Source organism: Pelodiscus sinensis, chromosome 1 (assembly GCF_052426305.1).
Source record: "Pelodiscus sinensis isolate ZL-2025 chromosome 1, ASM5242630v1, whole genome shotgun sequence".
Classification (NCBI taxonomy): Eukaryota; Metazoa; Chordata; order Testudines; family Trionychidae; genus Pelodiscus; species Pelodiscus sinensis.
The window spans coordinates 112,231,866-112,256,079 of NC_143052.1; the positions used below are offsets into that span (position 1 = coordinate 112,231,866).

The window sequence follows — 24,214 nt, forward strand, 5'->3', positions numbered from 1 at the left end:
CTGGAAAGAAACAACATTACAAACATTATCAGTCAAGAACACTGGCTGATTTTTTTGTGCACTGTCAAGATGTTTTATCTTTCTACAGTCTCTTTCACTTTCGCATGAAGTTCCTTACTGAAACTGCAGTAATCTCTAAATTATTAGGAAGGGCAATAAGTGCATCAGGTGTACATTGACTGGTCTTCTATTGCCAGACAGGGTAACAGCTAAGAAAAGGGATGTAACCACCATCATTAACAAGAATGAAACTTAGATCTTATCTAGTGCTTTACATCTGTAAATCTCAAAGTACATTACGGAGAAAGGGAAGTACCATCATCCCCCTTTTACAAATAGAGGAAACACAGAGGAAGTGACTTGCCCAAGGTCACATAGAAGGTTAGTGGCAAAGCCAAGAACAGAACCCATCTCTTTGGAGCCCTAGTCACTGCACCCAGAAAGCACTCCTCAAACATATGAAGAGCGATTTATATAACAAGCGCCATCGAGCTTAGCTAGCCAGACTGCAGAGAAGAGGGTTAAATGGAAGCACAGGCATCCTCATAGCCAATGTGTCACAGGCCGGAATTTGGAGTGACCAACAGCACTATAGAGTTAATAGGTTCTTTATTATAGGAACTTCTAATCAACATCAGGGACTACTGATATTAGACACACATTCACATCAACATCAGCAGACTCAAGGCCATTATTGCAAGAGGATTTGTATCAGCAGGGCACTGGAGTCCCATTCTACTTTGGCTCTCAGAAACCATCCCAGTCCCATGTTCCAGAACAGCTACAATTGCCCAGTCATCAGAAGAAAATATGAAACTTCTTTTCCACCTCCACAAGAAAATTCAGATGTAGCTGAAGATCAAACGCTCCTAAGTCACTTAAGCATTTTTTAAAATCCCACCTCTGGAAAAGTGTGAGGGATTCTGTTCCATATCATCACAGGTCCACACTTACTGACCACCAGATGCAGAGGTGGTGAGAAAGCCCGACTCTGGTGACTTACAGTCCCCAGGACACTTATCAAGAATTTGCCAGATGAGCTGCCAACATTCTGCCATTCTTCATAGCCATGCCCTTGGGCTTAAGTTACGCTCAGATCATAGTATATCTGGGAAAGAATATCTGGCCCAGATCCACGTAGAAACACTAGAAATATCTGAAATGCTTTCTAAAGGAACAGCTATAGAAAAAACCTGGTATGCTTAACTCATAAGATGATGATCTGAATCATCCGAAAGCTCCCACATTAGGAGAGAGTGTGTTTTTCAGGGGGATATCACCAGAGCAGCCTGCTGAAATTAAGCTCATGGGAGACTTGATCAGCTCCTGCATGGTTCCTTATCAAAAGAACCAAACTCCAGCCAGCTGGTTAGCAGAATTATTCAAGCTGGACTTGCCCATCTTTCTAGAGTCAGAATCATTCACCACAGATTCAACAAGAATTTGAGGCATGGACACAGACACACGACTTCACAGGATTCACAAAGTTTGCATATTTCCAGACTAGTCATCTCTACATTTGTCATGCAACATGAGCTTTCATTTTAAATGTTTCCATTGGACTTTTTCCAAAATACTAACACAGTATAATTATAAACCGCCTAAGGGCTAACACACCCAATTCCTTCAGGCGGGAAATACTAGTATGGTCAAATCAACAAGATGTTCCATATATGGGAAAACAAAGGTTGGTTCTATAGTTAACCTGTATACACCATGCTGAAGTATAATCCAGCTCCGCTCTCTTCTGTTACCTGTCCTAGTTTGCAATACCCTCTCCTCCTGAAAAAATTTTAACAAATAGATACCAAATACATTTTTCAAAGGCCAAAATTATCAATTGATTAATGATTTTGGGAGCATGACTTGACACATTTTAAAGAGCCCTTTAGCTTGATTTTGAGAAGCAGCTTCCTAAAACCTGCATCTATTACTGCTACAGCAACAGGCAGGTTTTTTTTTTTTTTTTTTTTACGGTTATGCAACATGACACACATTGCTCCTCCCTTTTCCTACACCCCACCCCGCCACTGCCTGTATTGCAGTTGGCTCAGGGGAAACAGCTCGTTTTCCTCCACCAACCAGGAGACAGAGAATGACGTACAAATCCAAAGTTCGGGTTCTCTAGGGAGGAAATATGTCTGTATATAAAAGATGCAGATGGCATTTCACTTTCAGAATCGACATGTAAGTGTCAGGAAATACCAACAGCTTCTCGGCACTCAAGAGCCCAGAAAAGAGATGTGAAAACCCAAAGCTCTGGGATCAGCTGTCCCACATGGACTTGAATCAGCAAGGGCCATGGAGCTGAAAATAATCAGATTAATGACTATAGGAATTTGACATCAGAGGCATGCAATGAATCTCCCAAAGCCTCCACTCCAAGTCCTCAGGGGCAGATTTACTTAAAATATGTTTCCCCCTGTAAAAATCAGAGACCAAACAGATTAGGGATGTCAACATGTAGACAACTACAGGATTATATGATAAAGCTGGGTTTATTGTTTAATCCTCTTAACTATACACATTCCCCCCCCTGCTGCCTCTGTATCACAGGCAGCAAGAGGAGAGGGGAGGTGTGAGCCAGTGTCCGTGAGAAGCCGGCTTTTAAGAGTGAAAGGGGCAAATGGGAGCTGAAATGAGGGGAGAGCTGGCTTTTAAGCTGCTCTCTGAACGTGCCAGTGTGGCAGATCTGCCTTTCCCTCCCCTTTCTGCCTCTTACAGAGGCAGCGGGGAGAGGGGAGGCAGGAGCCGGCTTTGGGGGGGAAACCTGCGTAAAAGTTGGCTCCCCCCAGCACTGGCTACATGGTGCCGCTGCCCCACGCCCTCCCTCAGCACAGAAGGAGGGGTAGGGGAAGTTGCTGCAAAGTAGCTGCTGTCTGTGGGGGGGTCCAAGATGCTCAGAGGCAGCAGCCTCTGTCCCTGGGAAGCTCGGACACCCCCGAAGGCAGGGGCTGCAGTACGGGCAGCCGGTGGGAGCTCATCTGTGTGGGAAGCTTGTTTTTAAACCAACTCCCCTCATGGACTGGCTCCCACCTGCCACACCGCACCACTGCCTTTGGTAGAGAGACAGCAGCGTGGGATAGCAGGGGGCTCCCCAGGAGCAGGGTCAGAGTGCACTGGTTGCCAGCCCCACCTGGGGATTATAGAATAGTTGTATAACCACTAAAATGTGATGTGGTTACATGACTATTCAATTACACGCTAACATCCCTAAAACAGATGTGACATCTATGGGCAGCTCAGGTTGGGTGATGGTGAATGCCCTGGGTAACTGGAACATAGGCAGTGTGAGGAACTGTCTATAGGCCTGCTTGTTCTAGGAAATATAGCACAAGGTGAAACCTGCAGTCGTGTACACGTTTATAGAATCAGATGCCCCTTAGCATCTCACCCTGATGCTGGGTAAAGGCTTTGATGGCAGGTTCTGGAATGACGGGAAACAGGGTTACTACGGGGAAAATTATTTTAAGCCATTAGAGTGGCCTGTTTTAGTGACAGAGGAAACAACTTGACAGGTCACTGATCCCTATAGCCTCTTCCTCCTGCTCACGCTAGCGATGTTAGAATGTGTTTGTTTATGTAAATGTGTAATCGCTGAAATTTTCAGTAGTTAAACAATTGGGGGGGGGGAGGAAAAGAGGCAGCTCCCGCAGAGTCGCCTGCCTCCCCACTGCCTTTGATGCAGAGGCAGCAGCGCAGGCAGGCTGCGTGTAACTGAGCATTAACCAATAAGCCCAGGCTCTTTGGTCAACTGTGTTCACATTCATATCTCTAGCCCATACATGGGCTATACTCAAAGCAGGTTCTTCACTGATTTCAGTTTGCATTGGATCAAGCCTAGGAAGAGGAACTGGGAACATCAGGTCTAGAACAGGGCTCATTGTCCAAGGCAGCTCTTACCACTGGGCTCAGGAACAGCTTCACACAAATACCAAGTCGGAATTTAAGCGACTAGTCGCAAAAGCTTATCGGATAATCAACTTGCCCCCTCGACTAGTTACTCCCTGCCCCCGCTGCCTCTATTAGAGGCGGCAAGGTGGGGGAGTAGGAGCCCGTGGGGGAGGTAGGGGGATAATGGGGACAGGGCGTGAGCTGGAATCAGCTGATTCCCAGCTCATGCCCAGTCCCAAATGCTGCACCTCTGCTTTTTCATACATTTAAAAATCAGAAGCACAGCAGGGCGGGGGGGGACCCGGCGCATGACGGGACAGCTGATTCCTGGCTCGTGCTGGGTCGACCCTGGTGCATTTTAGACTTTTTAATGCATTAAGAGCTGGTAAGCTCTTAATACATTTAAAAGGCAGAGCCGGAGGGGTAGCAGTTCCAGGCTGGGAGCTAACCCTGCTGCAGCTCCCCTGCTTATCGACTAGTCGATGGAAAATCCATCAACTAGTTGATTAAACTAAATGTAACATCCCTAGTACCAGAGTGCCAAAGACTAATCTGAGAAGAGAGAGGAAGACTCACTTGAAAGCAGGGCAGAGAGGAGTTTGCACACAGTATTGTAAATATTTTGCTGTGCTGTTCGGCAAGCACCTCAGGAACAGTGAGGAGGAATCAACTCAAGCAAGCGCAGAAAGGCCTGGGGTGGGATACAATGCTGAACCATGTTTACACATGATTCTTGCATTAACAACTCCAGCATCCCATATCAAGATTTGTTGAAAGCAGCAGAATTTCCCCAACTCCAGCCTAAAGGAACATCATTTTCAAACACAAAGTCCAACTATGTTCACTGTACAGCTCACAATACGAGTGGCCTTTAACCTTTCTTTCCCCATCCACTTTCTCTCATGTCAACATGATCTCTGGCCAACCCTCAACTGAAAAATCTTTGGGTCAGCGACAATATCTCTGAATCAAATACAGTAAACTTCTGATAATCCGGCACCTTTAGGACCCAGGAGGTGCCGGATTATCAGATATGCCGGACTATCGGAAGGGGGGGCTATGAGGGGTCTGGGATGGGGTGGGAGGGAATGCCACCCCAGATCCCTCATAGCCCCCCCTTCCGATAGTCCAGCTTTGCATCGGGCGTCCCTGATTCAGCCGCTGCTGGTCAGTTTCAGCAACGGCTGAATCGGGGACGCCTGCAGCAGAGCAGCTGGAGTGCTGCCGGGTTGGTCCGGTAGCGCTGACCCTTGGCGTGGCGAGACCAACCCGGCAGCACCCCAGCTGCTCTTGGGGACGCCTGGGGCAGAGCAGCTGGGGTGCTGCCGGATTGGTCCCATAGCGCCGCTCCTCAGCGCTACTGGACCAACCCGGCAGCACCCCAGCTTCTCTGTCCCAGGTGTCCCCAAGTCAGCTGCTACTGAAACTGATCAGGGGCTGATTCCAGGAAGCCGGGGCAGAGTAACTCTGCCTCGGGCTTCCTGGAGTCAGCGGATGGTCAGTTTCAGAAATGGCTGAATTGGGGACACCTGGGGGCTGCCGAGTTGGTCCTGCAGCCGCCAGGGGTAGCGCTACGGGACCTACCTGGCAGCACTCCAGCTGCTCTGCCCCCGGCTTCCCCAATTCAGCCGCTGGTCAGTTTCAGCAGCGGCTGACTCCAGGAAGCTAGGGGCAGAGCAGCTCCAATGGTCCGGCTGCCTGGAGCACTTCCGGGTTCCTGATGGTGCTGGACCATCAGGAGTGCTGGACCATCAGATGCCGGACCATCGGAGTTTTACTGTACATAGAATTGCAGGGCTGGAATGGACCTTGAGAAGTCATCTAGTCCAAGCCCTCAGCAGTGTGGCAGGACCAAGTAAACCTAGACCATCCCTGACAAGTGTTTGTCTAACCCAGTGTTTCTCAAACTGTGCTCCGCGGAGCCCAACATCTGCAGGGGCTCCGCGAGGTTGACAAACTGGAAACATCGACAGGTACAACACATATAATCAGTGGACCGCTGGGGCGCCGCATAAATTTTTACGCATGTAAAGGGCTCCGGAGCTCAAAAAGTTTCAGAACCGCGGATCTAACCTATGCTTAGAAACCTCTGGTGATGGGGATTCCATAACTTCCTGTGCAAGTCTATTCCAGTACTTAACTATTCTTATAGTTAGAAAGATTTTCCTCTCATGTCAACATATCTAATATCTGAATCTCATGTGCTTGCAGATTAAGCCCATTATTTCATATCCTGCCTTCAGTGGACATAAAAAATTGACCACTATCCTCTTTATAACAGCCTTTAACATAGTTGAAGACTACACGTGTCTTTTTTTTTAAACCTTTCCGCATAAGTCAGGTTTACTAAATTTTTTATCATTCCTCTTGCTCTCAAGACCTCCTTCTATTTGTTCACATCTTTCTTAAAGAGCAGCACCCAGATTGGGACATAGTATTACACCTGATGTCTCACCAGTATTGAGGGACAATTACTTCCAGTCTTACATATGGCACTCCTGTTATTAAACCCTAAAAAACAGAATGGATCACAAATTGAAATATGAATAAATATGTGAATGCAAAACTAATTCTAACATACAGATCTTTCGCTGGACTACTACTGTCGAGTCATTTATTCCCCATTTTAATGCTGTGCATTTGATTTTCCTTCCTAAGCATAATACATTACACTTCTTACAGATTCATCTTATAGATTTCAGACCAATTGACCAATTTCTCAAGCTCGTACTGAATTCTAATCCTGCCCTTCAAAGTGCTTGCAACCCCTCCCAGTTTGCTATCTTATGGAAGTTTAATAAGCACACTCTCCACTCCATTATCCAAGTCATTAATAAAGATATAAACTAGTACTGGATCCAGGACAGAAACATGCTGGACCCCACTACATCCCCCCAGTTTGATACCACACCATTTTTGCATCCCTCACTTTCAGTAGCTCTCAACCTTTCCAGAATACAAATAGAAATGTAGCCGTGCTAGTCTGGTGTAGCTGAAGCAAAATACAGGACTATGTAGCACTTTAAAGACTAACAAGATGGTTTATTAGATGATGAGCTTTCGTGGGCCAGACCCACTTCCTCAGATCAAATAGTGGAAGAAAATAGTCACAACCATATATACCAAAGGATACAATTAAAAAAAATGAACACATACGAAAAGGACAAATCACATTTCAGAACAGAAGGGGGATGCGGGGGGGGCGGGGGGAAGAGGGAGGAAGGAAGGTAAGTGTCTGTGAGTTAATGGTATTAGAGGTGGGGAAAGTTAGATGTCTGTGAGCTAATGGTATAATAAACTACAGCCTATACTGGAACAGGATACCATACTCCAAGAGGCTCTGGGAGACAGACCCATAGTCTCCTATAGACAACCACCTAACCTCAAGATGATTCTTACCAACAACCACAGGACATACCATACTAATACCAACCCTGGTACCTTCCCTTGCAACAAACCCCATTGCCAGCTTTGTCCACATATTCATTCTGTTGATACCATTATTGGACCTAACCAAGTGTTCTTATAAGATCAAGAACACATATTCCTGCGCATCCAGAAATATAATTTATGCTATCATGTGCCGAAAGTGTCCGTCTGCTATGTACATTGGACAAACGTCTCAGACACTTCGCCAAAGGATTAATGCCCACAAAACAGATATCAGACAAGATCACAAAGAAAAAAACTATTTCTTGCCATTTCAACCAGAAAGGACACTGTCTCAACGACTTCACCACCTGCGTTCTTCTACAAAGACCTTTTACATCTGCACTTGAAAAGGAATCCTCTGAACTGTCATTCATGTTAAAATTTGACACTCTCCGGGGGGGCGGATTGAACAAAGACCCCAACTATCTTACCCATTACCATGATAGCTTCCCCAATTATCACCTCTAATACCATTAGCTCACAGACATTTACCTTCCTTCCTTCCCCTCCCCCGCATCCCCCTTCTATTCTGAAATGTGATTTGTCCTTTTCGTATGTGTTCATTTTTTTTAATTGTATCCTTTGGTATATATGGTTGTGACTATTTTCTTCCACTATTTGATCTGAGGAAGTGGGTCTGGCCCACGAAAGCTCATCAACTAATAAACCATCTTGTTAGTCTTTAAAGTGCTACATAGTCCTGCATTTTCCAGAATACAGTACCTCATTCAGGAGTCTGATTTGTCTTGGGTACCCCCACGTTTCACCTCACTTTAAAACTACTTGGTTACAGAATCAGATAAAAATAAAAAAAGTGTCCACACTCTTTCTTACTTGCTTTCTCATTTTTAACATGAATGGATTGGAATATAAATATTATACTTATATTTAAGTATGTCGTATATACAGCAGTATAAAGTCAGTGTCTGTATGAAATTCTAGTTTGTACTATTCAGCCTATTGTAAAATTAGGCAAATATCTGGACGAATTCACATACCCCCTGGAATGCGAACCCTTAGGGTATGTGTACTCCTGGCTGACAATCACTGATCTAAACAACATCGCCCTAGTTTGCTTAGGAGAATGTATGGGGGACAGCAATAAAGATTTATTAAAATCAAGATATACCATGTCCATAAGAACCCTGTCTTCTCTTGCTCATGCCTACAAATAAAATAATAAGCTACAGCTGGAATCAAATCCAAATCAAAACTCCAGAACTGAACTTCCCCAAACTTAAGGAAATTCAAACTTCAGACATGAATTTTGCAGTTCAGGTCAATCTCTAAGGATAGATTCTGCTTTAGCAATATTAACACATGGTTAGCTCTATGCAAGATTCAAAGGTTAAGACTATTCCTGTCCCAAAGCACTTTCAGTGTATCAGTGCATTGGTAGGGGTGTTAAATTCATGTATTTTTGGAAACATGTAACCACTGAAAATGTCAGTGGTTACACGTTTACATGGGGAAGAAGGAAAGAGGCAGGAGTTGTGCTTGCAGGGAGCCAGCTGCCTTTAAGCTGGCTCCCGCAAGTACCAGCACCTGCCTGCTCTCCTTCCTCCCATGCTACTGCATCTGTATCAGAGGCAGCAGTGCAGGGGGCAGGCAGCGCCGCAGGAGACATTGTTTACCAGGGAGCTGGCTTTTAAGATGGCTCTCCATGCTCACCAGCTCCCCCCTATGCTGCTGCCTCTGATACAGAAGCAGCAGTGCAAGGGAGGGGCTGCATATAGCTGTGAGGGTTAACCATTGAGTCCAGGCTCACTGGTTAACCCTGTACCCAAGTACATGTTCACATCCTTACCATTGAGATAATCAGTTGGAGGCACTACACAAAGAAATAATCATTATCATCAAGTTCTGGATTGGCCAGGAATTCCAGATCTTTGTGTGGGGAAACACCGATTACATAGAAAAGAAAATATAGCTCTATTGCAATCAATTCATAATTCACTGAGAAAAGGGTGCTACCCACCAAGTTGATCCTCCAATGTGGGTTAGCTCACTTTGACAGGTGAATGGAGAGAGTTAGAGTCTCTTAGTACGTTCTTACAGTATCCACGATCTCACATCTGTGACCCGCTATTCATACCGACAATAGAGCCGTGGTGTCCAACCAGTTCTGGAGCAGTAGCCACTATAGCAGCTACTGCTACAGTGAATTAGCCACACTCAACCGGCCAAATAGCCACATGTGGCTAGCAGCTAGCATTTTGGACAGCACAGCACTGGAGTAATGCTCCGGCTGACTACAGATACAAAGGGCTAATGGTTATTGGTTACACTGTATCTGTTCCTCATAGGCTCATGCTACAGCATAGCACCAGACACTCAAGAGCATCACACATGGTTCTGTGGCTTTAAAGTGCTGTTCTAAACTAGAAAGGACTCTAAAAATGACATTGTGTGGCTTCTGGCTCTGCGTCTTGCTGATTTCAGATCAAATGTGCTCATTCTCTTAAAAAATACCAAAACTTGAATTGAACTGCCAGACCTTCAAACCCATGCTGAGATGCAAGAGCCAAGCTGGGTTCTTTTTCTTATGCACTGTCATCTGTTTACATAAAAACAAACAATGTGAGGAAACAACATGGGTACACTTGGATTTCAAATAACCGTGCCTACTAAATCTCTGAGGGGTAGCTGTGTTAGTCTGTAACTTTAAAGACGAGTAGCCCTATGGTACCTTGGAGACTAACCAAAATATATAGAATCATGAGCTTTCATGGGTAAAACCCACTTCATCCAGCCCTGCCCTTAGGGCAAAGTGAGCAAGTTGGTTGCCCTTGGGCCCTGCACTTTCAGGGCCCCATGCTGCCCAACAACCGCCTGCCTGGTTGCTCACTCATTGCCCTGGCTGGAAGCTGCCCAGTGGTGGTGCAGCCAACCACAGAGACAAACTTTGCCAGCCCCCGACCCCACTCCCCCAGGTACCGGGGGCTCTGGCCTCCGCCCCTCTAAAGGGGAGGAGACAGAGATGACCACCAGCCCCTCCTGTGAGTGCTCGCAACAGGCCCCCACCCACACCAGGAGCCTGCCCCACAGAGAGCATGCCCCGACCAGGCAGAAGAGATTTCCAGTCTGGGATCATCCTTGCCTAGGGGGATATCCTGGTCTCTTCTCCCCTCCCCTCGCAATGCAGCCAGAGGCTTTTAAACTGGTACTCTGCACGTACGGGCTCCTGCCTGCAGCATACAGTATACAGAGGCAGGATGGATTATCACCTTGTAGTGGTGGAGAGGCTTGTGCGTTCCAATGACCCCTGAGAGCGATGCTGCCTCGGGTCATGTACTCCCTTATGCTCACCCATGGCAGAAAGCTCAAAGGAGAGGCTCCATCCAAAGTGTGATCCAAAAAGTCCTCAGCGGCAGAGCAAATGGAGGATAACTGCACAATGGCGTTGAAATTGTTGTGTAGTTTTACAGCAGCTGTGAAGGTGGATAAAGGCTGCAGCAGATAGAGGATCTCCAATCGTAGTGGTGTCCATACCAATGGTTTCAAGCCCTCTATCTGTCAAGGACAGTGTAGTCACCAGTCTCCCCATTTTAGTAGTAGTCTTGCACAGGCATCTTCCGGATTTTGGGAAAACAACACCTGCATAGTCCAGTAGCGATCGGTGACAGGAACAGGACAGTGAGATCCAGAAGTTCCTAATCACAGACCAACACACAGGCAGTGTGTGCGTGATTCAGTCGTTTTGCTCAAAGACTGAGGCAGCTCAAGCATCTCGGCTGCTGCACCCATGACTAAACAGTCCTCTTTAGTACCCAGTTTTCTCTCCCCACATAGGAAGGGGATTAGAAAAAGTGCCCTAAAAATAGTCGTCTCTCTTCTCCTCCTGGCTGGATAGCCACACCCAGCAGAATCACAACCCTAGCCATCAAAAATGTAAGAAGCGATTCAACTTTGGAACCTGGAGCATACATACCCTGATGGACAACTCAGACAGTGACCAACCAGAGCGACGTACAGCTATCATTGCTTGTGAAGTGAATCAGATTAACATCGATATTGCCGCCTTGTCCGAAACTAAAAGAGCTGATGAAGGACAGGTGAGGGAGAAAGGAGGATACACCTACTTCTAGAAGGGAAAATCTTTAGATGAATCTCAATTGTATGGAGTAGGCTTTGCTATTAAGAACAAACTTGTAAAGTGCCTCTCTGAGCTGCCAGTAGGCATCAATGAGTGGCTTATGACACTCCAATTGAGGCTCACCAAAAAACAACAGGTAACTGTTGAGTACCTATGCGCCAACAATAGACACTGATGAGGATGTAAAGGAAGATTTCTATTCGCAGCTGGGAAACCATTTTATTGGAGACCCCTTAAAGAAGATAAGATCATTCTGGGGGATTTTGGTGCACGTGCTGGATGAGACTCAGACATGTGGAAAGAAACATGTCGGAAAAGAAGGATTTGGCAAAAGCAACTCAAATGGAATCCTGCTCCTGACAAAGTGAGCTGAACATGAACTTATCACAGACACGTTTTTTCAACAAAAGGACAAAGTTCAAAACTTCTTGGAGATACCCATTTTCTCAACTATGTCACAGTTCGTGTTCGAGATTGTAGTGATGTACTTCTCACAAGAGCAATGACAAGTGCTGATGACTGCTGAACTGGTCATCACCTCATTCGATCCACAATGAAAATTAAGATCACCCCCAAATGGAGGCTGCAAAAGAAACAGACCAAGTACAAACTGAAGGTTCAAGATCTGAAGGACCTCATTAAGTTTGACCACTTCCAAACAATCTTAGAAGAAAAGTTTCCATCTGAGTTTCTGAAAGAAACTGAGAAACACTGGAACTAGCTGAGGGCAGTAATCACCCATATCTGCAAGGAAACCATTGGCTACCACATCAGACAGCATCAGGACTGGTCTGATGAGAAAGATGTTGAAATCGAGCAGCTCATCAATGAGAAGAAAATAGCATTTCGTGCTTGGCAGAATGATATAAATTGCAAGAAAAAGAGAGAAACTAATGTTAAGGTGAAGGCGGAAGTCCAACATAAATTCTGAGAATTCAAGAACCAATGGTGGACTTAGAAAGCGCAAAAACGCCAACATTTTGAGGATACCCATAATACACGTGGTTTCTTTAGTGCTATTAAGGCTGTTTATGGGCCAGCTTGTTATGGCATGAACCCCCTTCGCTCAAAGGATGGAACCACACTTCTGAAGGACAAAGAAGCCATTAATTTCCATTGGAAAGAACATTTCAAAGATCTTCTTAATCATAATTCCATGGTTGCAGATGAAGTTCTTGAGCAAATCCCCCAACAATCTTCGAGGAATGAGCTCGGAGACCCTCCCAATTTGTATGAGATACACAATGCCATCAAGCAGATGAAGAACAACAAGGCAGCAGGTCCAGATGGGATCCCTGCTGAAATCTTTAAAGACAGTAGACCAGAATTAATTTGGCAGATTAGCCTCCTTATCCTTAAAACCTGGATAAAGGAGGAGATACCCAGTGAAATGAAGGATGCCTTGATTGTTACCCTCTTTAAAAAAGAGGATAAAGCGGACTGTGGAAACTATCGTGGTATCTCTTTCCTTGCTGTTGCAGGCAAAGTTCTGGCACGGGTCCTTGCAACCCATCTTTTGCCCCATCAGAAGAAATGTTACCAGAGTCACAGAGTGGCTTCCAACCATGTCGTGGAACTGGGATATGATCTTCACTGCATGGCAGCTGCAAGAGTAGTGTCAGGAGCAAAACTGATCACTGTATATGGCTTTTATTGATCTAACTAAAGCCTTTGACTCAGTGATTCCCCGTGCCATTTGGACTGTACTTTCGAAGATTGGATGTCCTAAAAAATACATCAATGTCCTAAAGTTGCTTCATGACAACATGAAAGCGACTGTTCTGAGCAGCACTGGCTCCCAGAGGGAACCTTTCTAAGTACAAACAGGAGTCAAATAGGACTGTACCATTGCCCCAACCATGTTCACGGTCTGTATTGCAGTCATTTTTTTACCTAATTGCTGGGAAGCTTCCAGCAGGCGTTGAAATCGTTTACAGAATGGATAGAAAGCTGAAAGCTAGGAGTAAGATTTCCAGCATGTCTGTTGTGGAATTCCAGTATGCTGATGACAATGTAGTTTTTGCCCACTTTGAGAATGTGCTTATGCATATCTTGGTCTCACCCTCAACATCAAGAAAACCAAAGGCTCTATCGGCCCTCTCCAAATGAGGTACCACATGCCACATTTATTAAAATCAACAGAGAGGCACTGGAGGATGTTGATCATTCTCTCTAGCTTGGAAGTTATCTTTCATCCAAGGCAGATATTGATGTAGAAATCCAACATCATCTAAGCTGTGCCAGAACGGCCTTTGCTCATATATGGCATAGGGTTTTTGAAGATCATGATATTCGAACAGACACCAAACTTCTTGTCTATCAAGCCATCATGGTCCCAACACTATTGTATGGGTCTGAAACCTGGACAACCTACACATCACTTGAAAGTCCTTGGGAGGTATCACCAATGCTGCCTCTGCAAGGTCTTGAAGATCAAATGGGAAGACATGTGTACTAACATCAGTGTTCTGGAAGAAGCAAAGACCACCAGTATTGAGACAATGATCATCCATCAACAACTTTGCTGTACTGGTCACGTTGTTCGAATGCTAGACCATCGCCTCCCAAAACAAGTCCTTTTTTCTCAGCTGAAAGAAGGATACCATAACATGGGAGGACAACGGAAACATTATAAGGACTTGCTAAAGGATAACTTAAAGAAGTGCAACATTGACATTGATACTTGGGAGGCACTCACCCAGGATCGCTCAAAATGGAGAAAAGACCTATATAATGGCTCCCTGCATTTTGAATTTGCCTGCTGACATGTTGAAGAGAAGAGGCTCAGGAGGAAGGAGAGACTGGCTTCTAGTAATGGTCAGCAGCCTCTTGTTGTACATAGAAACATCTGTCCTCACGGTAATAGAACTTGTGGTTCAAGGATCAGCCTTATCAGCAACCTGAGGGTCCACAATTCCCATGGAAGATGATCATACTCAGCAACAAGTGATCATCCATCATCACAGAGGCAGCAATGCGGGGGGTGGGGGAGAGCAGGTAGCTCCTTGGGAGCCAGTGTTCACAGGGAGCCTGCTTAAAAGCTGGCTTCCTGCAAGCTAGGCTTCTGGTATAGAGGCAGCAGCATGGGGGAGAGGGAGGCCTTATGTATAATCATGAAGGTTATCCGATGAGCCCAGGCTCATTGGTTAACCATTTAAACGTGTACCTTGTCACATACCCAATATAAAGCAAGAAAACATTTCATTTTTATTCCTAAACTCAACAGATTTATATCCATAGGCAGGATCAGTGCAATGAGAAGGTGTCATTTTTTTATATCATCACGTTTCAGTACAAGCCACATGTAAGTAACAAAAACGTGTGAGCTTTTAATATCAAAGAGCCCAGTTTGTGAGAAACTGTGCAGACCACATGACATAAAACCTGCCCTGAAGGTGCAAACTATGTCTGTACAGCACCTAGCACAATGCAGCCCCATTCTAGGTTGATCCATAAGCATAGTAAATATGATTAATAACAGTAACTTTGGACATAAGTTAACAAGTGATAGGCAGTAGGCAGAGGAAATAGAAAGCCAGGCAAACAATGGGTTACTAAAGATCAAAGAGGTTCTTAATTATTATGGATACATCCTCTTCTATACATTCCCCCTCTATTTGTGGACACCATGCTGGCACAGTCTAGATCTTCCTGCTACTCCTCACTACACAAGCAGCTCTTTCACTTAAGCACAGCAGAGCTGGACAGAATATTATTTCTTTTTCTCAACAAAAATATTTCAACAAAAACATTTTTGTCATTTCCACTGAAGGGGAACTTTTCATTTTTGATTTAAAATTGGCAGATTAATTTTTGAAATATCAACTGCAGAAAACCAAAACATTTTCAACAAAAATGGACATCTTTTGCAAACACTTGTCAAAAGAAGGCATTTTTTGTTTAAGAATACACTAGGGGCCTGTGCCTCCTGCTTGCTAAGTTCACCAATCCCCCTCTCTCTGGGAATAGGCAGCCCCGGATCTACCCTCTTCCCTGGCCACATCAACTTTGGCTCTCCCTCACACACCCCCAGCAGTCGGGCAGGGCCAGGGCTGCACCAGCCCTGGCTCTACCCCCTTCCCCTCCCATCCGTGCTAGTCCAGGCTCCTTATGAGGGCAGAGGACATGCCAGACCCCGCTCTCCCCCAGCCCCTTTGTTGGGAGTGGGGAGCAGACGGACTGAGGCCTCGCTAGCCCTGGCTCTCTACCCTGACCACTGGAGGAGGGGGCCAGAACAAGGCCTCACCAGACCCTGGGCTCCCCCCTCCTGCCGCTGGGTAGGGGGCCAAGGAGCATTCCCCCCAGAGCACCGGGGGGGGGGGAAGGAGGCCTCGGGCAGCAGCCCTGGCTCCAGAGCACTGGATGGGGGGGGGGGGGGAAGAAGAGGGGGATGAGGCAGGCAGAATTTTATGATGTCACTGTCATCCTGCAGATTTATTTTTTAATATATAGAGAGAGTTTGATCATCTCTATAGAGGTTACGTAAAAGTCTGCTATGACTGTTGTAATCAGATGGCCATGATCAGGTGTGCTAAGCGTAACTGATCTCAAAGGGAGGTGCATACCCACACTGACTGAAGTCCAATCACAGGATCAGGGCAAGATGACAACTTTTTTTTTTTTTTTTTCTAAACTAACTCACATTCACATTAGGTTAGAGGGGTAGCCGAGTTAGTTTGTAACAGGAAAAACTTAACACACAGTCTGGTAGCACTTTAAAGACTAACAAAATACACAGATTAATCTGACGGTTTGTGAAACAGGCCTTTGTGAAAACAAGGTGCCCTGCAATCAGGAATAGTGATAGAAATGTAGCCGTGTTAGTCTGGGGTAGTGGAAGCAAAATACAGGACTATGTAGCACTTTAAAGACTAACAAGATGGTTTATTAGATGATGAGCTTTCGTGGGCCAGACCCACTTCCTCAGATCAAATAATGGAAGAAAATAGTCACAACCATATATACCAAAGGATACAATTAAAAAAAATGAACACATATGAAAAGGACAAATCACATTTCAGAACAGGAGGGGGATGCGGGGGGAGGGGGGGGAGGAAGGAAGGTAAGTGTCTGTGAATTGATGCATCCCACAAAAAAGATCTTGTGGCAGCTGCTCAGGACACAGACCCCTAGTGGGAAAGGAAGGGGCCGGTTCTTCCCTAGGTATCACCACAGGCAGCGCTCAGCGCTCTTACTAGTGACGGATGCTCACGACGCCAGGCAGGGCACTGGGGGGGGGGGGGGTTACAGTTTAAGGCCAGAAGAACTATGATGAGCGCCCAGCCTGAGCCCTCCGCCTGCCGTTTCTGCAGCGCGCCTGTAGCCTCGGGCGGAGCTAGACCCCCCCGCCGCTCCCGCCGCGCCCCGAGGCTGGCAGGGGCGGTAGCCCGCAGCGCAGGCCCCGGCCACCGCTCCGAGCAGGGCAACAGCCTCGCGCCGGGAAGGGCGCGCGCGCGCGTGGCCATAACCCGCCTGCCCGGCCTGGCGCCCGGCGGGGGGGGGAGCCCGGGGGACGCTCTGTGGGGAACCCCCCGAGCCCCGCGGCCGGGGACACTCACCGCGCGACGCTCCGGGCCCGGCCCCTCGCAAGGCGGCAGCCGCCGGGGGGGGGGGGGGAAGCCGCTTCCTCCGCTCGCGCCGCTTAAAAGAGGCCGCGGCGGCTCCGTGCGGCGGGGCGGGGCGGGGCGGGGCGAGCGGGGGCGGGGCTGTGTTCTTACCCCCCCCCCCCCCCCCCCCCGCGGGGCCCTTGCACCGCGTGCCCCGAGCAGCCCCCCCCCCCCCTTGGGTAAAGCCCCGGCCTGCCCTGCCCTGCCGGAGCGTCCCTGCCCGGGGGGGGGGGGGGAGAGGAGCCGGGCTCCCGGCGGGCTCGGTTGAGGGAAGGGGCGGGGAGCGGGGGGGCTACTCTGGCCAGACCCCAAACACTTCCCGCCGCGGCGGCAGGGTCCCGCCCGGACACGACTCAGCCGCGCCCAGGAATCCCCCCCCCCCCCCCGAGCACTGATGGGCGCAGAGGGCGCCACGTCCCGCTCGCTAAGGGCCCCTGTCGCGGTCTCTGGGGCACTGGAAACCGGCTGCCGGAACAGGAGGGGCAGACAGCTCAGCAGGACATCGGGCTCGTGGGCAGGGCCAGCCCCACCGGACACATCCCCTCGCGGCCGCTGAGCACGAGAGACATGATGCTGCCCAGCACTAGTGGGTGAAATGGTGGAATGAGACGTGCGGGTCCAGATTGGACCCTGCTCTTGGGCAGCAGCTGCAGTCTGGGCCTGGGGACGTTTTTTTCGTGACCAAGGCTACATTTCACTTTGAAAATTAACTCTTGGCACCTGGCCCAAGCTGGAAAGGCTTCTGGCAAAGGAGGGGCCCAGACCCAGCAGCTGCGGGCTTTGGGCCATACCCAAGATCTGGGCAGTGGCCCTGGGTGCCGGGGATCCAATGCCGCCTCAGAAAGGATCTAGGGAGCCTGTTGCAGAGTCCTGGTGTTCTGAACCAGTAGGGCAGACCCTGGCACTTCCCCCAGCCTCCTGCAACAAAAAGGTACATGCAGCAGGGCTTTGCAGAGAGCAAGGGGCTTAGGGCTACTGCACAGCAGATACCTCCCTGCTGTGTTCTCCCGGTTGTGCCCTGCCCAGGTACTAGGCTTGGCACAGTGTTGCAGAGTGGGAGTTACTGGGCAGCTCCCAGCATTGCTGTGGAAAACCCCAGTGGCTGTATGATACATCCCCCACTGCTGTCCCACCTGAGCCAAGGATCTCTGGGAAGTTCTAGGACCTCCCTCAGCCCCAAAGCACAGGAACTCCGACAGGAACTCCCCTCTTGGACAAGGATGTGGATACCTCCACTTGTTAGCTCCTGCAGGGGGTGGGTCCCTAGTTGTGAGGCTGCCACGCTTCTGCCTTGGGCATGGCCAGGCAGTTGGCAGCCATTGGTATCTGCTCAGAACTAGACACCCAAACCCCCCCCCCCCCCCAGCTGTTTGGTTTTCCCCACTTACAGCAGCTGAGAGACAGCTTAATGCCCCTCACTGAAAATCCTCCCTCACCGTGGCCACACATGCCCCATGCCATAAAAGCACCTTCTCCAATCATGGCCTCACACATGACTGGCTGTATCATGTCACATCCCCACACATCACTGCCCATAAAGAACCTTTCCCCTCCCCTCAGTCCTCCCCCCTTCCATCCTGCTCCTTTCAAAGTGATGTTACAAACTTCTCTCTATCCTTTTACCTGAGCCACTCCTGAACTCAAAGCACTTGGAAAGGTCCTCTTCTCTCGTTTGGTTCCTTTTCACTCTCTGAAAAAGTGGCCCGCTGAATGGGTCGGGTGATTAAATAAGGCTGCCTCTTGGGGATGAGACAGTAATGTGTTGCAAAAGGCATACACCGCAAAATATTTCCTCTTCCTGGGGTGTTCCTTCAGAGAAATGGAAAGTGAAAGCAAAAGCTACTGCCACCCTGAACTCCTGGTTGGGGGCTCCTGCCTTTTCAGGAAGGTCTCTTCCTCCTCCAGATGCACGTAGTCAACCTGCCTATGGATGCAAGGAGTGTAGCCTTCCTGTACTGGGTCCTTTTCAGGCCAGGATTAGCTGTTTCCTGAAGTGGAAAAACCAGAATCTTTGTCAGACTCATTATTTGCTTTATAGTAATGCTCAGAGTCCCATTATACTAGCTGCTGTACAGACATGGGGAGACAACTCTTAGCACTGTTATAATCTAAAACAGACAAGGCAATGGAGGGGCAGAGGGGGAAGACACAACTGTGTTGCACAGAGAGGTGAAGTAAATTGCCCATGGTCACACAGCAGGTCCTTTGCAAAGCTAGGAATATAACTCAGATCTTGATTCCCAATTCAGTGCCTTAACGAGAGACCACTTTCTTCTCTATCCATCCTCCTTTTGAACAACAAGAGTTAGGCCCTCTACAAGCCAGATATAATCTTAGTGGTTGACACTAGAGAACTCTTCCAGGGAAATTGTAGTACCTCCACAGTGGGGTAAACATCAGAAGAGCCAGTCAGAACAGAGAGGGTCAGAGCATTTGACAACAGCTTACAAGGATCTATCATCTCTCTATATTGAGTAGGACAGAGCTTTATTTCCTCCTCTGCCACCTGGAGAACAGAAGTGATGGCACCCATCCGTGGAGAAAGAGCTGTGGAACAGTGATCTAGTCAGCAGAAAGCCATTGTGTCCCATCAGCCCTTCCCAGCCTGATCGCCATAGCAGAGCATTCTTGTATTCTCCAAAACATGGCTCATTTACTTACTATAAGGAAGAATAGACTTTTGCAAGTAGTTTTACTTTCAACATCAAGGATTTCCCCAGCTGGGATTCTCCTAACAAGCTGTAAATGTCCTGATTGGTAAACAAGGTAATGACAGTTCTGGTGACTCACTTCAGGTATGTCGGGGCTACATCCCTCTGTCACCAAAGGGATGTAAATTAGACATACCGATTTAAATCTCCTGTGCTTCATTAGCATAAAAATGGCCGCCGTTTTTTGTCGCCACAGAGCTTTGGCGACGAAAAGCAGCAGTCTAGCCGCAGTTCTATCGCTCACTAAAGCCTTTGGCGACAGATCCCGTATACCTCGTAAAACGTAAAACGAGGTATACAGGATCTGTCGCCAAAGGCTTTAGTGAGCAATAGAACCGCAGCTAGACTGCTGCTTTTCGTCGCCAAAGCTCCGTGGCAACAAAAAGCGGTGGCCATTTTTATGCTAATGAAGCGCAGGAAATTTAAATCCCCGCTTCATTAGCAATTTCAGTATGTCTAATTTACATCCCTCTGGGGACAGAAAGATGTCGTCTAGACATACCCCCAGTGATATGCCCTGACAAGCTGTAAATGTCCTGATTGGTAAACAAGGTAATGATGAGTTCTGGTGACTCAGTGATATGCTCAGTCAGCGGTGTCACTGGGATTAGAAGCCAACTTTCTTTATGCTCCCAGCCCCTTTGCTCCAACTTTCTACCACTGTGGTCACCAACCGGCCGATCACGATCGACTGGTTGATCGCGAGGGCTCCACCAGTCGATTGTGAGGCATTCGGGGCCCCCCCCATTTCCCCCACCCCCAAGAAGCCCCACTACCTACCTCCAGCGAAAATGGAGGTAGTGCCAGCTTCCTGCGGGGTGGATGGAAGTCCTGCAGCTGCGCGCCACTTCTGAGGGTTCCGGAAGTGCACTGGCTGCTCCCCTCCCTCAGGTCTAGCATGCCAGAACTTGTGGGGAGGGGAGGAGGAGACGATCCAGAGGAGGCACGCGCCGGGGCTTCCCTCCTCTGTGGGATGGAGGGGGGGTGGGAGTCCTGGGAGGAGACTGGTGCAGGGGATTCTCTGTCCCCACTGGCACCCTGTCCCATCCCCCCGGCACCCTGTCCCCTCTCTCCTGTTCCCCACTGACACCCTGTGCCCTGCTGCAGAACCCTGCCCCCACCCCAGCACTCTGTCCCCTGCCCCAGCACCCACTAGACCCTTCCTCAGTACCATGTCCCCTGCTCCCATAAGCACTGTTAGGGCCACATTAGTGAGGCTTGGGGGGTTTGGGGAGGAGGTTTTTTGCATCCCCCTTGTGTGGCCCCAGCTGATTTTTCTGTGGGTCAGTAACTCCCTGACTCAAAACAGGTTCCCTGCCCTTCTCATAAATAAAGACAATGCAGAAACTTTGTGTTTGACATAGTATTTTATTTAAAAATGAAGCCTGGCCAACAACCCCCTAATTGGGGCCAACCCCCCATCTGGCTGCAGCATCATAACACTCCTGCACCCCCCCCCAGGCCCTAAATCTGAGCCTATCATACACTGGAACCTCTACCCCTGAACCCCTCACATAGCCCAACCCAAATCCCTGCACCCTCACAGCCACAAGCCTGTGGTTTGCTTAGAACCGCAACTCTCCATCTGACCCCAACACTCCCTAGCCTGGAGCCCCCGCCCTGAGCCAGCATCCCTTTCTCCACCTCCTTTTGCATCCAAATTTCCTCCCAGAGCTTGCACCTTTCACCCCTGCCCACATCCAAATCCTGCCTTCCACTCCAGAGCCCACACATCCTGTCTCAACCCAGTGAAGGTACGGCTAGACTGCAGGAGTTTTTCCAGGATTCCACAGACATCCTGGAAAAACTCTTCCGCATCCAGTGATGCATTTGTTCTGCTGCTTTTTTTAGTGGAAAAACAAACATGCTATTTTGGTAACCTCTATATTCCTCGTTCTTTTGGGAATCCCCAAAAGAAGGGTTTTTCTAACATTTGGTCCAGTCTAGACAGGCCACATGTTGAAAAAACCTCTTCCTACATAAGAATTGGAAAAAAAATGGCAGTGTAGAGCGTATAAGAGCTGGGGATAGCCAGTGATGGAGAGGAGGAGAATAGAGAGGACGGGGCTTCAAGGAAGGGGTGGGGTCTTATGGGAAGGACGGGGCAGTAGATCTTTGCTTGTTCTGAGATTTAAAAAGCTATCTTGGGTATAAGTGGAGACCACTGCTCTACCACATAGGCTCATTCATTAAGGGAACACGACCTACAAGTTGGGGCCAAAGGCTGTTCTTTTCAAACAAGTGAGACTCAGACTGTAAGGCTCTCCCCGCTGAAGGCAAAGCGACTAGTCCAGGGGTGGACAATAATTTTGGAAGGGAGGGGGCCACTTCACAAATTTTGGAAGTGGCTGCAGGCGGAAGGGGTGGGACGAGAACTACCCTGCCAGGAGCTTTGCTTAGCCTGGGGTCCCTGCCCTCCCCCCTAACTTCTGGCCAATGGAAGGGACCTGGAGCAATTGGGAGGGTGCTGGGGGTGAGCCTCCTCCCAGAGTTGTCTGGGGTGGAGGCTTAGAATTCACATAACATGGCTGGCAGCTCCTGGCCTCGCTGCTAACCTGTTGTCTGGCAGCTGCCCAGCAGGCACAAGCCCTTTGAATAGAAACAGTTGAAAGGGCTCATGCCTCCCAGGCAACGGGCCAGTGGGACCAAGAACTGCAAGCCCTTTCAATTGCTTCTATTTAAAGGGCTTGCGCTTGCCAGGTGGCTGCCAGGCAACGCAGCCACCCAGCAAGCTTGAGCCCTTTAAATAGAAGCAGTTGAAAGGGCTCGCGCATCTCCGGCTCCCGGGCAATGCGCTGGGGCAGGGGTTAGCAACCTTTCAGATGTGGAGTGCTGAGATTTGACTTACTCGTCTCTATGTACTGGTCCAAGTGCTTCTGATACTTTTCAAAGTCAATAATAGTCCTACTTACAGCAGCTTCATTAATAAATGAATTAAGATGCATCTTTTATCTTTTAGTGCAGGGGTTGGGAAGGGAGGCAAGGGCAGGCTGGGTACAGTGGCCTTATTTTCTGAACCTGCTGCAGCTAATGAGGACAGTTTAATTTAAATTATTAAACAAATTAAGTGTTTTAATGTTCTCATGTTAGTTTATCAAACTTAATTTTAAATAAAGTAAAACTTTATGTCCAACACAAAAGGTTTCAATGTTTTCTTTATGGCAGGTGTGGAGAACTCTTTTTGGGTTGGGGGTCACTGACCTACAGAAAGATCAGTTGAGGACCACACAAGTGAAAAGCAAAAAAACTCTTCCAAAACCCCCCTACACTCACTGATGTGGCCCCAGCTGAGACACCTCACGCCTCTGGTACCCCAGCCTCATGGGGTGAGGGGAAAAGGGGGCAGGTGGGAGGACTGAGGTTCAGGGTTTCCCATAGACCAGATTTACTTTTCTGGGGTTCTGGAGTTAGAGGATCTTATGGCCCCCCTTAGGCTCCGGGGTAGGGACAAAAATGAGGGGTTCCATGTGTGCGACAGAGCGGCCAGCAAGTGGGATATGGATGGGGTGCAGGATCTGGGAGGGAGGTGGGGTGCAGAAGCAGGTTGGGAGTAGGGTGTCTGGCCAGGTAGAAGGAGCAGGAACAAGGGAGGGTGCAGTGTGTGGCCAGGAGAGAGGGTGCAGGAGCAATGTGGATGAAGGAGCAGGGTGGGGTGTCTAGCCAGGAGGGAGGGTGCAGAAACAAGGGAGGCTGTAGGACCAAGCTGGGGGTGCTGGGTCTTGGGGGGGGGGGGGAGGAGGAGGAGGGAAGTAAGGGAATTGGGGTGAGGGAGGGATCTGGAGATGATGGGGAGACCTTACCTGAATTTGTGCCCCTTTGCAGCAATGGCTGCAGCCATGCTGTCCTGGCCGCCCCAGAGGGAGGTCCTGCTGCTGCAGCGACCAAGCAGTCCAGGGCCGGCCCTGGAGGCCAGAGGTGCTGCTGCTGCGGCCAAGCAGCCCTGGACCATGTGACTCTGGCAGCGGCACCTCCAGGCTCTGGGGCCAGCCCCAGACCATATGGCCGAGGCACCAATGAGGAGCCTCAGCCCCAGCAGTGCCTCCTTTCACTGCAGCCTAACCTGCTGCAGGGAGCACTTCTCTAGCAGTTGTGCGGGGGGAGGAGTGGGGCTGAGCTCCCTCCCCAGTGCTGCTGTAAATTGGACACCAGTGGCACATGTGCTGAAGGTATCAACCTGCGCTAGAATGGCGGGGCCTGAACCTGCCTCACAGGCTGGGTCAAAGCCCTAGGCGTGCTGGATCCGGCCCACTGAGAGGGTTTTGCTCACCCCTGGACTAGTCTCTGAACCCTTCCAATCTGTTGCAGACATTGCAGCTATGGAGCTAATCTGACCTGAAGATGCACCCAGCAAGGAGCCTGGGTTCAGAGGGTGCATTGGTATAACTAACAGAATATGTATATTGCATTTGGTATAAGGGCCTAGAATAGAGCAGATGTCACTTGCAGGGTGGAGTGGATGTCCTACAGCAAGCGGA

At 48.7% G+C, this 24,214-nt stretch overlaps 1 protein-coding gene across 2 annotated transcripts in view; it reads right to left on the bottom strand.

The window, feature by feature from the left end:
• BID (BH3 interacting domain death agonist) overlaps positions 1–18,970 on the bottom strand; it is a 33,849-nt gene extending 14,879 nt beyond the window's left edge. The window contains exon 1 of one of the 2 annotated variants that reach the window (XM_075896850.2): positions 18,652–18,970. The gene's annotated coding sequence lies outside the window, so the exon portion shown is untranslated. Of the gene's footprint in view, positions 1–16,980; positions 17,113–18,651 lie in introns of those variants that run through there. The other variant, XM_075896846.2, reaches the window with a different exon arrangement.
• Positions 18,971–24,214: the final 5,244 nt, after the last annotated feature.